Below are 14,089 nucleotides of genomic sequence, written 5' to 3' on the forward strand. Positions count from 1 at the left end.
ACTTCTGAGAAAAACAAACGGTCTAAAAGGTGAACAGTTTGACTACGACAAGGCTAAGCTTGTGAGGTGGCAGTGGCCTTGAAATTAGGTGAGTGTCACAGGAAACAAAAATAATCTTAGGATTACCAGACATGTGTGTTTGTTCATTGGAAGTACAGGAAGAGGGATAAAAGCATTCACATTTTCCCCTAGGAGGGCACAGGTTTGGGCACTACTAGGTGCAGTCGGATCACTGATTCATTTATGATGCTAAGCTCTTGGACCCGCTGATAAGACCCATCCTTCTTTTTAACCCTATAACGCTTCAATTTTAATTTTGGGAAAAAATTTTCTTTTTGTTGTGGACTTTCATAGTTATAAATATATATATATATGTATTAATATATACATTTTTAATGTTATGAAAACATCATGCTTCGCGTTATAGAGTTAAATGGAAATAATGGGCTAGTGCAGGACGAGTCAAAAGTGACCAAAATAGAGTAACTGCCTAAGCCATTTTGAATTTTCTTGGGTTCAATTGGAGTAAAGGCTTGTAAATTACCCGGGGTCCAAATTCCCAAGGTGCCTCCTACAACGGGTAGAATGTTCAGGGATGTTTCAGGGCTGGGAGATTAATAACCCCTAAGTCCAGGATACCTTAGGGCAGGGGTCCTTAAACTGTTTACCCAAGGGGCCAGTTCACTATCCCTCAGGCCTTTTGAAGGAAAGACTATAGTTTAAAAAAACAAATATTACGAACAAATTCATGTGCACACTGCACATCTTGATTTGAAGTTCAAAAAAAAAATAAATGGGGCACATACACCCGGCAGAAAGGATCAACGTCCTCGGCTGTCTGCATGTGGCCCACAGGTTGTAGTTTGAGGACCCCTGCTCTCGGCATTCACCAAGAGGATGTTGTTTCAACCCAAAAGCTTGGAGACTCTACAATTTGTTTAAAAGTGATGGGGCAGAAGGAGTCCCTGATTGACCCACGCAAGACTAGTTTTCCCATCCCCTATTACTAAGAGTTCATAGTTATGGTTAAAGGGAACCAGGATATCCCGATCTGATCCCGTTACTTCAAGTGTGGGCTGACATTGCCACTAAGAAGCCTGCAAATACAAAAGACTTACTCCCTCCTGCAAAGAAAGGGCCCTTGTTTCCAAGGTTTCAGGAAACATGGAAGGACCGGAAAAACAAACGGTCCAAGTTCCCAAAACCACATAGGTGGAGGCCATCCCTCCCCATCACCCTCCCCCGCCCCTCCCCTCCCCCACCCCTCCCCTCCCTCACCCCTCCCTTCCCTCACCTCTCCCCTCCCCTCCCCTACCCCTCCACCCTCCCCTCCCCTACCCCTACCCCCTCCCCTCCCCTCCCCTCCCCTCCCCTCCCCTCCCCATCACTCTCCCCTAATCGGCTTTATCCCATTTTGCAGGAGAACTCTGGGAGTGGGAGAGCTGGCTTCAAACCCTTTCTTTCAACCCCCGCCCCATAAGGTTTCTAGGGTCCAGAAATAGAAAACTTCTAACAGGCCCTTATTGAGTCACTCCCTCCCCCACCGGCCCCCCAAATTCACCCCCACCCCTAACAAGCAGCCCCCCACACACACTAGTACTGGTATGACTTCCATACTCATCAGCCCACCTGGAATGCTTGCCAACAACTTCTCCAGGTGCTGTTCACAACGGAGGAGGGTAGCCCTTCCAGACAGAGGCCCAGTAAGCAGTCAGTGAACCTGATGGTCAGCGAGCGGGCACTCCCCACTTGAGAGAAACTCTTTTGGCCACTACACCAACAATGTGGGATCTCAATTCCTAGCAAGGCCCAGAGGGCTTTACCAGGTATCAACCATTGCTCTTACATGACCCTCTGCAGAAGAGCTAGGAAACCTATGAATTTATCTAAGGTCAGTGAGAATTTTCAGGTTCCTATAAGAGAATGTCCGCCTGCCTTTCTAGAGTGGCTGAGGGAAGCCTACGGGCTTTATACCCCTAACAGCCCGGAGGCACTGAAAACAGGAGGGCAATAAGTACTGCCTTTATTACTCAGTCAGTCTGCCTCAGACATGACAAAGAAGTGGGAAGGGTTTGAAGGGAAAAATCTTAGCGATTTGGTACAAGTGGCTCATTGAGTGTATACCAACAGAGATGACCCTAGCACGACAGAGACAAAGAAGCTAGCTAAAATAATCGTAATTGCCATGAGATACCCCAGAGACTCAGGAAAAGGAGAGCATGGCCCACTCACGGAGAGACTAACCTCTGGGCACCGCCAAGCCATGGGGAAGGACCAATGTGCCTACTGCAGGAAAGAAGGACACTGGAAAAATCAGTGCCTTGAAAACCCCAGGAGAGGTGCACGACCCTCCACTAGAGTGGATGGGCCTCATCTGCACGTAGAAAGACCCAAGCAAGAGACAATAATGCTTGAAGAAGCTCAATGAAGGGGTCAGGGCTCTGTTTCACTTCGCCGCCAAAAGCCCAGGCTAACTCTCCAAGTAGAAGGCCAGGCAGTAAATTTCTTGGTGGACACAGGGGCCACCTTGTCAGGTTCAGAAAGGAATATGGGCACATTTTCAAGAAGAAAGATGTGAATTACTGTGAGCCTATGATTCCTTCCACAGATAACTCACACCAGAAGGTTTGCATGGAGGGTAGGTGGGTTTCCCAAGACAACAAGATAACAAATATCTATCAGCCCTTTGGCCCAGTTAGTCACCTGGTTATGATATCACTGGCTTCTGGCTCAGCTGCTGAGCCAGTGAAGCAGTTATAGCGGGAGAAGACTAGGTGGCCGGTGGCCATCAACGGAAGGACCAAATCTACACAGTGGGCTTCCTGTTTCAATATGGAGCCACGTATGTTACCTGCTGGACACCATCTCTATCCTGAGCTCATAATTGCCATCGCAGGTCTAGAATGCGGCGCGCAGGTACACACTATATGAAACAGTCTCTGATTAACCCCTCTCGATAACTTGCTGACATGGGAGTCTGGATAATCCTGTACATTTACTTTGCAGATTAGAAAACTCACTCAAAAACACACGGGAGTTGACCCAGAGACACACAACTGGTTAACAACAAAGTCATATTCACAACCAGCGTCTGGACCAAGAGCACGGTGCCCCACAGAACTGTGCCCATCGAGCAGTCAATATCTCCTGGACTCTCAAAAGATCTGAGCTGATACCCACCCCCCCACATCCTTGCAGCACCAAAAGATTGTATTTCACAGGATGGCACCGGATCTGCAGCTCACGGAGAGGGACATATCTGATCAGAGAACACAGGGCAGAACAAGGGGGAGGAGGGGAGAATGGAGCACACCCTGGCCCAATACACCTTGAGGATGATGTTCCCAATCAGAGAAGCCAATCCACAGAGAAGACCACATGGGCAGCCCCACGATGAGAAACGTCCCTCAAAGACCCATAGCCTTAGAGGGGACAACACTGGACACACAGTGTGGGAACTGCGCCCGAACTGATCCTGCCACTTCGATGCATGACACTAAGAGAGTGCAGCGGAAGAGTAAGAAAACGGAGCATCAAAGTCCCCGGGGAATGCCAAAGGTGGACTTTGTGGTCAGGGTTCGGTGCCCCCACAGACTGGACTGGAAAACACTCCTAAAGTTCACCACACAGTCCTTGTACTTTTCTTTCTGGTTAGTGTTGTTTTCTTTTAGTGTCATTGAATTTGGGTTGGGTTTTGTTTTCATTTTTGTTTTTTTTCTTTTTGCTGCTTGGTTTAGCTCAGTCTTGTTTTGTGCATGTTATTACCTTTACAGGTCTGTCTAATTAAGAGAGGCTGGATGAACAATCTGGAGGAGTAAACATGTGACCGGCCCTTTCCATTGGGCATGGGAGTGAGCACGGTGGGGGGAAAGGAAGTGGTGTAAAGAAACCCAGAGACAAGGGTACAACAAGTGATGGAAAATGGTAGTGAGGGGGATGTAGGAGGCCTGGTAGGGCGTGATCAAAGGTAATGTAACCAAGAGGAATTACTGAAACCCAAAAGAAGACTGAGCATGGCAGTGGGCACAAGAGGAAAATCAAAGGGTATAGAAGAGTGAGCTGGGAAGCAAGGGCCAGTTATAGACGTCTAAATAAAGGCATGTACATATGTACATATATTTACAAAGGGGCATGGGGAAATAGATCTATGTCCATATGTTTATAGATTTAGTATTAAGGTAGCAGATGGACATAGGGCCTCTGCTCAAGGACTCCCTCATTGCAATAACACTGTTCTATTAAATTGGCATTCTAAGATGCTCACCTTCCCTACACAATCACTGACCACAAAGCGGCTGCATAAGCAAATGTGGTGAAGAAAGCCGATGGTGTCCAGCTACCTAAAGATATAGCGTGTAGGGTCTTAAAGGCCTGAGGGTAAAGAAACAGCCATCTGGCTCTGAAGCAACAGAGCCCACATGGAGAAAGCATACCAGCCTGTGTGATCACAAAGTTTTAAAGGGATAAGGCAACAGGCATCATGAGAACAAAAAAATCTTATCATGGAGAATGAGAGGGGACTGCCGGGTATAGACCCAAAACCTATTTGCAGTGCACTGGACATCCCCTTACAGAAGGATCTCAGAGTGGAGATTAAAGAATACAGGGTATGAGACAGCAAAGATGAAACACAACTTTCCTCTAGTTCTTAATGCTTTCTCTTGCCCCACTATCATGATCCCAGTTCTACCATACTAATCTGGCCAAACTAGAGAAAGTATTCTAGTACCGATAGGAATTTCAAACAAGGGGAATCCAGAGTGGATGGGCCCTTTACCAGTGTTATGAGTGGAGATACTGGGAGGGTGGAGGAAGGGCAGGATGGAAAGTGGGAACCGATTACAAGGATCTTCATTGACCTCAAAAGAAAGGTGGGTGAAGATAAGGCAAAAGAATTAGTACATTTCCAAGGATTGATGAGGGATGGGTGGCGGGCATTGAGGGGGGAAAAATGAGGAGCTGAGGCCAGGGGCTTGGGTGGAGAGTGGATATTTTGTGAATAAGGAGGGCAATTAATGTACAGATGTGCTTCAAACAGCTGATGTATTTATGGATTGTGGTTAGTGTTGTAGGAGCCACTAATGAAAAGATCATAAAAGAAACAAAAATAATCTTGGCAGAGGGCTCATGCAAGGATGATCTCAGGCTGGATTAGACCAGTCAAAACAGCTACTGGAGTCGCCTCACCCTGTGTCTATTACTGAGTCAGCCATGATGCTTAGGACCCACAGCCCCAGCAGCTGGCCAGAGAGGGAGGTGGATCTCTGAGGCCATTCCACAGGGGGAATGGTCCTCTGTCCTGCAGGGCCCACCCTCCTTTGTAAGCGTGCTGCCTGGGGCAAGGCTTTCATGGAGTCCACACCATGGGAGCTCTACTACTCATGGGGGATTGGCAGGAAGCCTCTGCTCATGCGCACACACCACCAACTAGCTGGAGGATCTCCGTGAACAAAGCCTGAGGCAGACAACAAGCCCACTAACTGATGCTGTAAGAGATACAATCAGCATCCAGAAACCTGCAAGTGGGAGTAAGAGGCAGCATACCTTGGTCCCAGCCCCTCCCACTCTAATCTACAAGGAGTGACATCGCAAAGCAGAGGGTTTTCATAAAGCACTTCCAGGACTGTGGAATGAGCAGCCTCGTTTGTGGACATGGATACTCTGTGATCCAGACGTACTACCTCCTCCCTTACAGTCAGCTGAGACAAAAACCCTTGCAAGCAGAAAGCCATGCATCTGAACAGTATCCACCAGCCACGCATGTGCAGCACAGCTGCCTCCAAAGAGCCTTCCTGAGTGAGAGAGAAATCATGCAGAAGCCTGGTCTGCACTCAAGAGAGTTTTATGAGCGTTAGGGAGGCGTGATGGGCAAGTCTGGCCGACCCCAGTGGCTGAATTGAATTTACATGGCCTAGATTGGTCAATCCAGGTACAGGAACCACCCAGGTGACCTCCCCTTCATGGCCAGAAATCTGGACCTCTGAGCATGCACAGGGTGCCTCTCCTAACTGGGCTCTTATCTTGGCCCTATGGGCATGCATAACGGATGCCCCAGTCCCTAGCATAGCTACCTAACATTTGCCCCCCTGAAGAGATATGGACCCAAATCTTTGGGGTACTGGGCGACGACATCTCTAGCTACTTCCTGCTGGCAAAACGGGCGAAGTGGGGCTTTGGGTCCATACCCTTCCTACACTGCTGGGAGGGGTTGTCCATTGAGGGCAACTTTATCCAGGATGGATAAGGTTGAGGTGGTCCAGGAGATGGTAGTCGTGGACCTGGCACACTTGGTTCAGAAGCTTTAATCACCCCATAACTTCTGAGAAAAACAAACGGTCTAAAAGGTGAACAGTTTGACTACGACAAGGCTAAGCTTGTGAGGTGGCAGTGGCCTTGAAATTAGGTGAGTGTCACAGGAAACAAAAATAATCTTAGGATTACCAGACATGTGTGTTTGTTCATTGGAAGTACAGGAAGAGGGATAAAAGCATTCACATTTTCCCCTAGGAGGGCACAGGTTTGGGCACTACTAGGTGCAGTCGGATCACTGATTCATTTATGATGCTAAGCTCTTGGACCCGCTGATAAGACCCATCCTTCTTTTTAACCCTATAACGCTTCAATTTTAATTTTGGGAAAAAATTTTCTTTTTGTTGTGGACTTTCATAGTTATAAATATATATATATGTATTAATATATACATTTTTAATGTTATGAAAACATCATGCTTCGCGTTATAGAGTTAAATGGAAATAATGGGCTAGTGCAGGACGAGTCAAAAGTGACCAAAATAGAGTAACTGCCTAAGCCATTTTGAATTTTCTTGGGTTCAATTGGAGTAAAGGCTTGTAAATTACCCGGGGTCCAAATTCCCATGGTGCCTCCTACAACGGGTAGAATGTTCAGGGATGTTTCAGGGCTGGGAGATTAATAACCCCTAAGTCCAGGATACCTTAGGGCAGGGGTCCTTAAACTGTTTACCCAAGGGGCCAGTTCACTATCCCTCAGGCCTTTTGAAGGAAAGACTATAGTTTAAAAAAACAAATATTACGAACAAATTCATGTGCACACTGCACATCTTGATTTGAAGTTCAAAAAAAAAATAAATGGGGCACATACACCCGGCAGAAAGGATCAACGTCCTCGGCTGTCTGCATGTGGCCCACAGGTTGTAGTTTGAGGACCCCTGCTCTCGGCATTCACCAAGAGGATGTGGTTTCAACCCAAAAGCTTGGAGACTCTACAATTTGTTTAAAAGTGATGGGGCAGAAGGAGTCCCTGATTGACCCACGCAAGACTAGTTTTCCCATCCCCTATTACTAAGAGTTCATAGTTATGGTTAAAGGGAACCAGGATATCCCGATCTGATCCCGTTACTTCAAGTGTGGGCTGACATTGCCACTAAGAAGCCTTCAAATATAAAAGACTTACTCCCTCCCGCAAAGAAAGGGCCCTTGTTTCCAAGGTTTCAGGAAACATGGAAGGACCGGAAAAACAAACGGTCCAAGTTCCCAAAACCACATAGGTGGAGGCCATCCCTCCCCATCACCCTCCCCCGCCCCTCCCCTCCCCCACCCCTCCCCTCCCTCACCCCTCCCTTCCCTCACCTCTCCCCTCCCCTACCCCTCTCTTCTCCCCTACCCCTCCCCCCTCCCCTCCCCTCCCCTCCCCTCCCCTCCCCATCACTCTCCCCTAATCGGCTTTATCCCATTTTGCAGGAGAACTCTGGGAGTGGGAGAGCTGGCTTCAAACCCTTTCTTTCAACCCCCGCCCCATAAGGTTTCTAGGGTCCAGAAATAGAAAACTTCTAACAGGCCCTTATTGAGTCACTCCCTCCCCCACCGGCCCCCCAAATTCACCCCCACCCCTAACAAGCAGCCCCCCACACACACTAGTACTGGTATGACTTCCATACTCATCAGCCCACCTGGAATGCTTGCCAACAACTTCTCCAGGTGCTGTTCACAACGGAGGAGGGTAGCCCTTCCAGACAGAGGCCCAGTAAGCAGTCAGTGAACCTGATGGTCAGCGAGCGGGCACTCCCCACTTGAGAGAAACTCTTTTGGCCACTACACCAACAATGTGGGATCTCAATTCCTAGCAAGGCCCAGAGGGCTTTACCAGGTATCAACCATTGCTCTTACATGACCCTCTGCAGAAGAGCTAGGAAACCTATGAATTTATCTAAGGTCAGTGAGAATTTTCAGGTTCCTATAAGAGAATGTCCGCCTGCCTTTCTAGAGTGGCTGAGGGAAGCCTACGGGCTTTATACCCCTAACGGCCCGGAGGCACTGAAAACAGGAGGGCAATAAGTACTGCCTTTATTACTCAGTCAGTCTGCCTCAGACATGACAAAGAAGTGGGAAGGGTTTGAAGGGAAAAATCTTAGCGATTTGGTACAAGTGGCTCATTGAGTGTATACCAACAGAGATGACCCTAGCACGACAGAGACAAAGAAGCTAGCTAAAATAATCGTAATTGCCATGAGATACCCCAGAGACTCAGGAAAAGGAGAGCATGGCCCACTCACGGAGAGACTAACCTCTGGGCACCGCCAAGCCATGGGGAAGGACCAATGTGCCTACTGCAGGAAAGAAGGACACTGGAAAAATCAGTGCCTTGAAAACCCCAGGAGAGGTGCACGACCCTCCACTAGAGTGGATGGGCCTCATCTGCACGTAGAAAGACCCAAGCAAGAGACAATAATGCTTGAAGAAGCTCAATGAAGGGGTCAGGGCTCTGTTTCACTTCGCCGCCAAAAGCCCAGGCTAACTCTCCAAGTAGGAGGCCAGGCAGTAAATTTCTTGGTGGACACAGGGGCCACCTTGTCAGGTTCAGAAAGGAATATGGGCACATTTTCAAGAAGAAAGATGTGAATTACTGTGAGCCTATGATTCCTTCCACAGATAACTCACACCAGAAGGTTTGCATGGAGGGTAGGTGGGTTTCCCAAGACAACAAGATAACAAATATCTATCAGCCCTTTGGCCCAGTTAGTCACCTGGTTATGATATCACTGGCTTCTGGCTCAGCTGCTGAGCCAGTGAAGCAGTTATAGCGGGAGAAGACTAGGTGGCCGGTGGCCATCAACGGAAGGACCAAATCTACACAGTGGGCTTCCTGTTTCAATATGGAGCCACGTATGTTACCTGCTGGACACCATCTCTATCCTGAGCTCATAATTGCCATCGCAGGTCTAGAATGCGGCGCGCAGGTACACACTATATGAAACAGTCTCTGATTAACCCCTCTCGATAACTTGCTGACATGGGAGTCTGGATAATCCTGTACATTTACTTTGCAGATTAGAAAACTCACTCAAAAACACACGGGAGTTGACCCAGAGACACACAACTGGTTAACAACAAAGTCATATTCACAACCAGCGTCTGGACCAAGAGCACGGTGCCCCACAGAACTGTGCCCATCGAGCAGTCAATATCTCCTGGACTCTCAAAAGATCTGAGCTGATACCCACCCCCCCACATCCTTGCAGCACCAAAAGATTGTATTTCACAGGATGGCACCGGATCTGCAGCTCACGGAGAGGGACATATCTGATCAGAGAACACAGGGCAGAACAAGGGGGAGGAGGGGAGAATGGAGCACACCCTGGCCCAATACACCTTGAGGATGATGTTCCCAATCAGAGAAGCCAATCCACAGAGAAGACCACATGGGCAGCCCCACGATGAGAAACGTCCCTCAAAGACCCATAGCCTTAGAGGGGACAACACTGGACACACAGTGTGGGAACTGCGCCCGAACTGATCCTGCCACTTCGATGCATGACACTAAGAGAGTGCAGCGGAAGAGTAAGAAAACGGAGCATCAAAGTCCCCGGGGAATGCCAAAGGTGGACTTTGTGGTCAGGGTTCGGTAGCCCCCACAGACTGGACTGGAAAACACTCCTAAAGTTCACCACACAGTCCTTGTACTTTTCTTTCTGGTTAGTGTTGTTTTCTTTTAGTGTCATTGGATTTGGGTTGGGTTTTGTTTTCATTTTTGTTTTTGTTTTTTTTCTTTTTGCTGCTTGGTTTAGCTCAGTCTTGTTTTGTGCATGTTATTACCTTTACAGGTCTGTCTAATTAAGAGAGGCTGGATGAACAATCTGGAGGAGTAAACATGTGACCGGCCCTTTCCATTGGGCATGGGAGTGAGCACGGTGGGGGGAAAGGAAGTGGTGTAAAGAAACCCAGAGACAAGGGTACAACAAGTGATGGAAAATGGTAGTGAGGGGGATGTAGGAGGCCTGGTAGGGCGTGATCAAAGGTAATGTAACCAAGAGGAATTACTGAAACCCAAAAGAAGACTGAGCATGGCAGTGGGCACAAGAGGAAAATCAAAGGGTATAGAAGAGTGAGCTGGGAAGCAAGGGCCAGTTATAGACGTCTAAATAAAGGCATGTACATATGTACATATATTTACAAAGGGGCATGGGGAAATAGATCTATGTCCATATGTTTATAGATTTAGTATTAAGGTAGCAGATGGACATAAGGCCTCCGCTCAAGGACTCCCTCATTGCAATAACACTGTTCTATTAAATTGGCATTCTAAGATGCTCACCTTCCCTACACAATCACTGACCACAAAGCGGCTGCATAAGCAAATGTGGTGAAGAAAGCCGATGGTGTCCAGCTACCTAAAGATATAGCGTGTGGGGTCTTAAAGGCCTGAGGGCAAAGAAACAGCCATCTGGCTCTGAAGCAACAGAGCCCACATGGAGAAAGCATACCAGCCTGTGTGATCACAAAGTTTTAAAGGGATAAGGCAACAGGCATCATGAGAACAAAAAAATCTTATCATGGAGAATGAGAGGGGACTGCCGGGTATAGACCCAAAACCTATTTGCAGTGCACTGGACATCCCCTTACAGAAGGATCTCAGAGTGGAGATTAAAGAATACAGGGTATGAGACAGCAAAGATGAAACACAACTTTCCTCTAGTTCTTAATGCTTTCTCTTGCCCCACTATCATGATCCCAGTTCTACCATACTAATCTGGCCAAACTAGAGAAAGTATTCTAGTACCGATAGGAATTTCAAACAAGGGGAATCCAGAGTGGATGGGCCCTTTACCAGTGTTATGAGTGGAGATACTGGGAGGGTGGAGGAAGGGCAGGATGGAAAGTGGGAACCGATTACAAGGATCTTCATTGACCTCAAAAGAAAGGTGGGTGAAGATAAGGCAAAAGAATTAGTACATTTCCAAGGATTGATGAGGGATGGGTGGCGGGCATTGAGGGGGGAAAAATGAGGAGCTGAGGCCAGGGGCTTGGGTGGAGAGTGGATATTTTGTGAATAAGGAGGGCAATTAATGTACAGATGTGCTTCAAACAGCTGATGTATTTATGGATTGTGGTTAGTGTTGTAGGAGCCACTAATGAAAAGATCATAAAAGAAACAAAAATAATCTTGGCAGAGGGCTCATGCAAGGATGATCTCAGGCTGGATTAGACCAGTCAAAACAGCTACTGGAGTCGCCTCACCCTGTGTCTATTACTGAGTCAGCCATGATGCTTAGGACCCACAGCCCCAGCAGCTGGCCAGAGAGGGAGGTGGATCTCTGAGGCCATTCCACAGGGGGAATGGTCCTCTGTCCTGCAGGGCCCACCCTCCTTTGTAAGCGTGCTGCCTGGGGCAAGGCTTTCATGGAGTCCACACCATGGGAGCTCTACTACTCATGGGGGATTGGCAGGAAGCCTCTGCTCATGCGCACACACCACCAACTAGCTGGAGGATCTCCGTGAACAAAGCCTGAGGCAGACAACAAGCCCACTAACTGATGCTGTAAGAGATACAATCAGCATCCAGAAACCTGCAAGTGGGAGTAAGAGGCAGCATACCTTGGTCCCAGCCCCTCCCACTCTAATCTACAAGGAGTGACATCGCAAAGCAGAGGGTTTTCATAAAGCACTTCCAGGACTGTGGAATGAGCAGCCTCGTTTGTGGACATGGATACTCTGTGATCCAGACGTACTACCTCCTCCCTTACAGTCAGCTGAGACAAAAACCCTTGCAAGCAGAAAGCCATGCATCTGAACAGTATCCACCAGCCACGCATGTGCAGCACAGCTGCCTCCAAAGAGCCTTCCTGAGTGAGAGAGAAATCATGCAGAAGCCTGGTCTGCACTCAAGAGAGTTTTATGAGCGTTAGGGAGGCGTGATGGGCAAGTCTGGCCGACCCCAGTGGCTGAATTGAATTTACATGGCCTAGATTGGTCAATCCAGGTACAGGAACCACCCAGGTGACCTCCCCTTCATGGCCAGAAATCTGGACCTCTGAGCATGCACAGGGTGCCTCTCCTAACTGGGCTCTTATCTTGGCCCTATGGGCATGCATAACGGATGCCCCAGTCCCTAGCATAGCTACCTAACATTTGCCCCCCTGAAGAGATATGGACCCAAATCTTTGGGGTACTGGGCGACGACATCTCTAGCTACTTCCTGCTGGCAAAACGGGCGAAGTGGGGCTTTGGGTCCATACCCTTCCTACACTGCTGGGAGGGGTTGTCCATTGAGGGCAACTTTATCCAGGATGGATAAGGTTGAGGTGGTCCAGGAGATGGTAGTCGTGGACCTGGCACACTTGGTTCAGAAGCTTTAATCACCCCATAACTTCTGAGAAAAACAAACGGTCTAAAAGGTGAACAGTTTGACTACGACAAGGCTAAGCTTGTGAGGTGGCAGTGGCCTTGAAATTAGGTGAGTGTCACAGGAAACAAAAATAATCTTAGGATTACCAGACATGTGTGTTTGTTCATTGGAAGTACAGGAAGAGGGATAAAAGCATTCACATTTTCCCCTAGGAGGGCACAGGTTTGGGCACTACTAGGTGCAGTCGGATCACTGATTCATTTATGATGCTAAGCTCTTGGACCCGCTGATAAGACCCATCCTTCTTTTTAACCCTATAACGCTTCAATTTTAATTTTGGGAAAAAATTTTCTTTTTGTTGTGGACTTTCATAGTTATAAATATATATATATGTATTAATATATACATTTTTAATGTTATGAAAACATCATGCTTCGCGTTATAGAGTTAAATGGAAATAATGGGCTAGTGCAGGACGAGTCAAAAGTGACCAAAATAGAGTAACTGCCTAAGCCATTTTGAATTTTCTTGGGTTCAATTGGAGTAAAGGCTTGTAAATTACCCGGGGTCCAAATTCCCATGGTGCCTCCTACAACGGGTAGAATGTTCAGGGATGTTTCAGGGCTGGGAGATTAATAACCCCTAAGTCCAGGATACCTTAGGGCAGGGGTCCTTAAACTGTTTACCCAGGGGGCCAGTTCACTATCCCTCAGGCCTTTTGAAGGAAAGACTATAGTTTAAAAAAACAAATATTACGAACAAATTCATGTGCACACTGCACATCTTGATTTGAAGTTCAAAAAAAATAATAAATGGGGCACATACACCCGGCAGAAAGGATCAACGTCCTCGGCTGTCTCCATGTGGCCCACAGATTGTAGTTTGAGGACCCCTGCTCTCGGCATTCACCAAGAGGATGTGGTTTCAACCCAAAAGCTTGGAGACTCTAAAATTTGTTTAAAAGTGATGGGGCAGAAGGAGTCCCTGATTGACCCACGCAAGACTAGTTTTCCCATCCCCTATTACTAAGAGTTCATAGTTATGGTTAAAGGGAACCAGGATATCCCGATCTGATCCCGTTACTTCAAGTGTGGGCTGACATTGCCACTAAGAAGCCTTCAAATATAAAAGACTTACTCCCTCCCGCAAAGAAAGGGCCCTTGTTTCCAAGGTTTCAGGAAACATGGAAGGACCGGAAAAACAAACGGTCCAAATTCCCAAAACCACATAGGTGGAGGCCATCCCTTCCCATCACCCTCCCACGCCCCTCCCCTCCCTCACCCCTCCCCTCCCCCACCCCTCCCCTCCCTCACCCCTCCCCTCCCCCTCCCCTCCCCAACCCCTCCCCCCTCCCCACCCCCCTTCCCTCCCCTCCCCTCCCCATCTCTCTCCCCTAATCGGCTTTATCCCATTTTGAAGGAGAACCATGGGAGTGGGAGAGCTGGCTTCAAACCCTTTCTTTCAACCCCCGCCCTATAAGGTTTCTAGG

This window comes from Tenrec ecaudatus, unplaced genomic scaffold, assembly GCF_050624435.1.
Source record: "Tenrec ecaudatus isolate mTenEca1 unplaced genomic scaffold, mTenEca1.hap1 Scaffold_3750, whole genome shotgun sequence".
Taxonomy (NCBI): domain Eukaryota; kingdom Metazoa; phylum Chordata; class Mammalia; order Afrosoricida; family Tenrecidae; genus Tenrec; species Tenrec ecaudatus.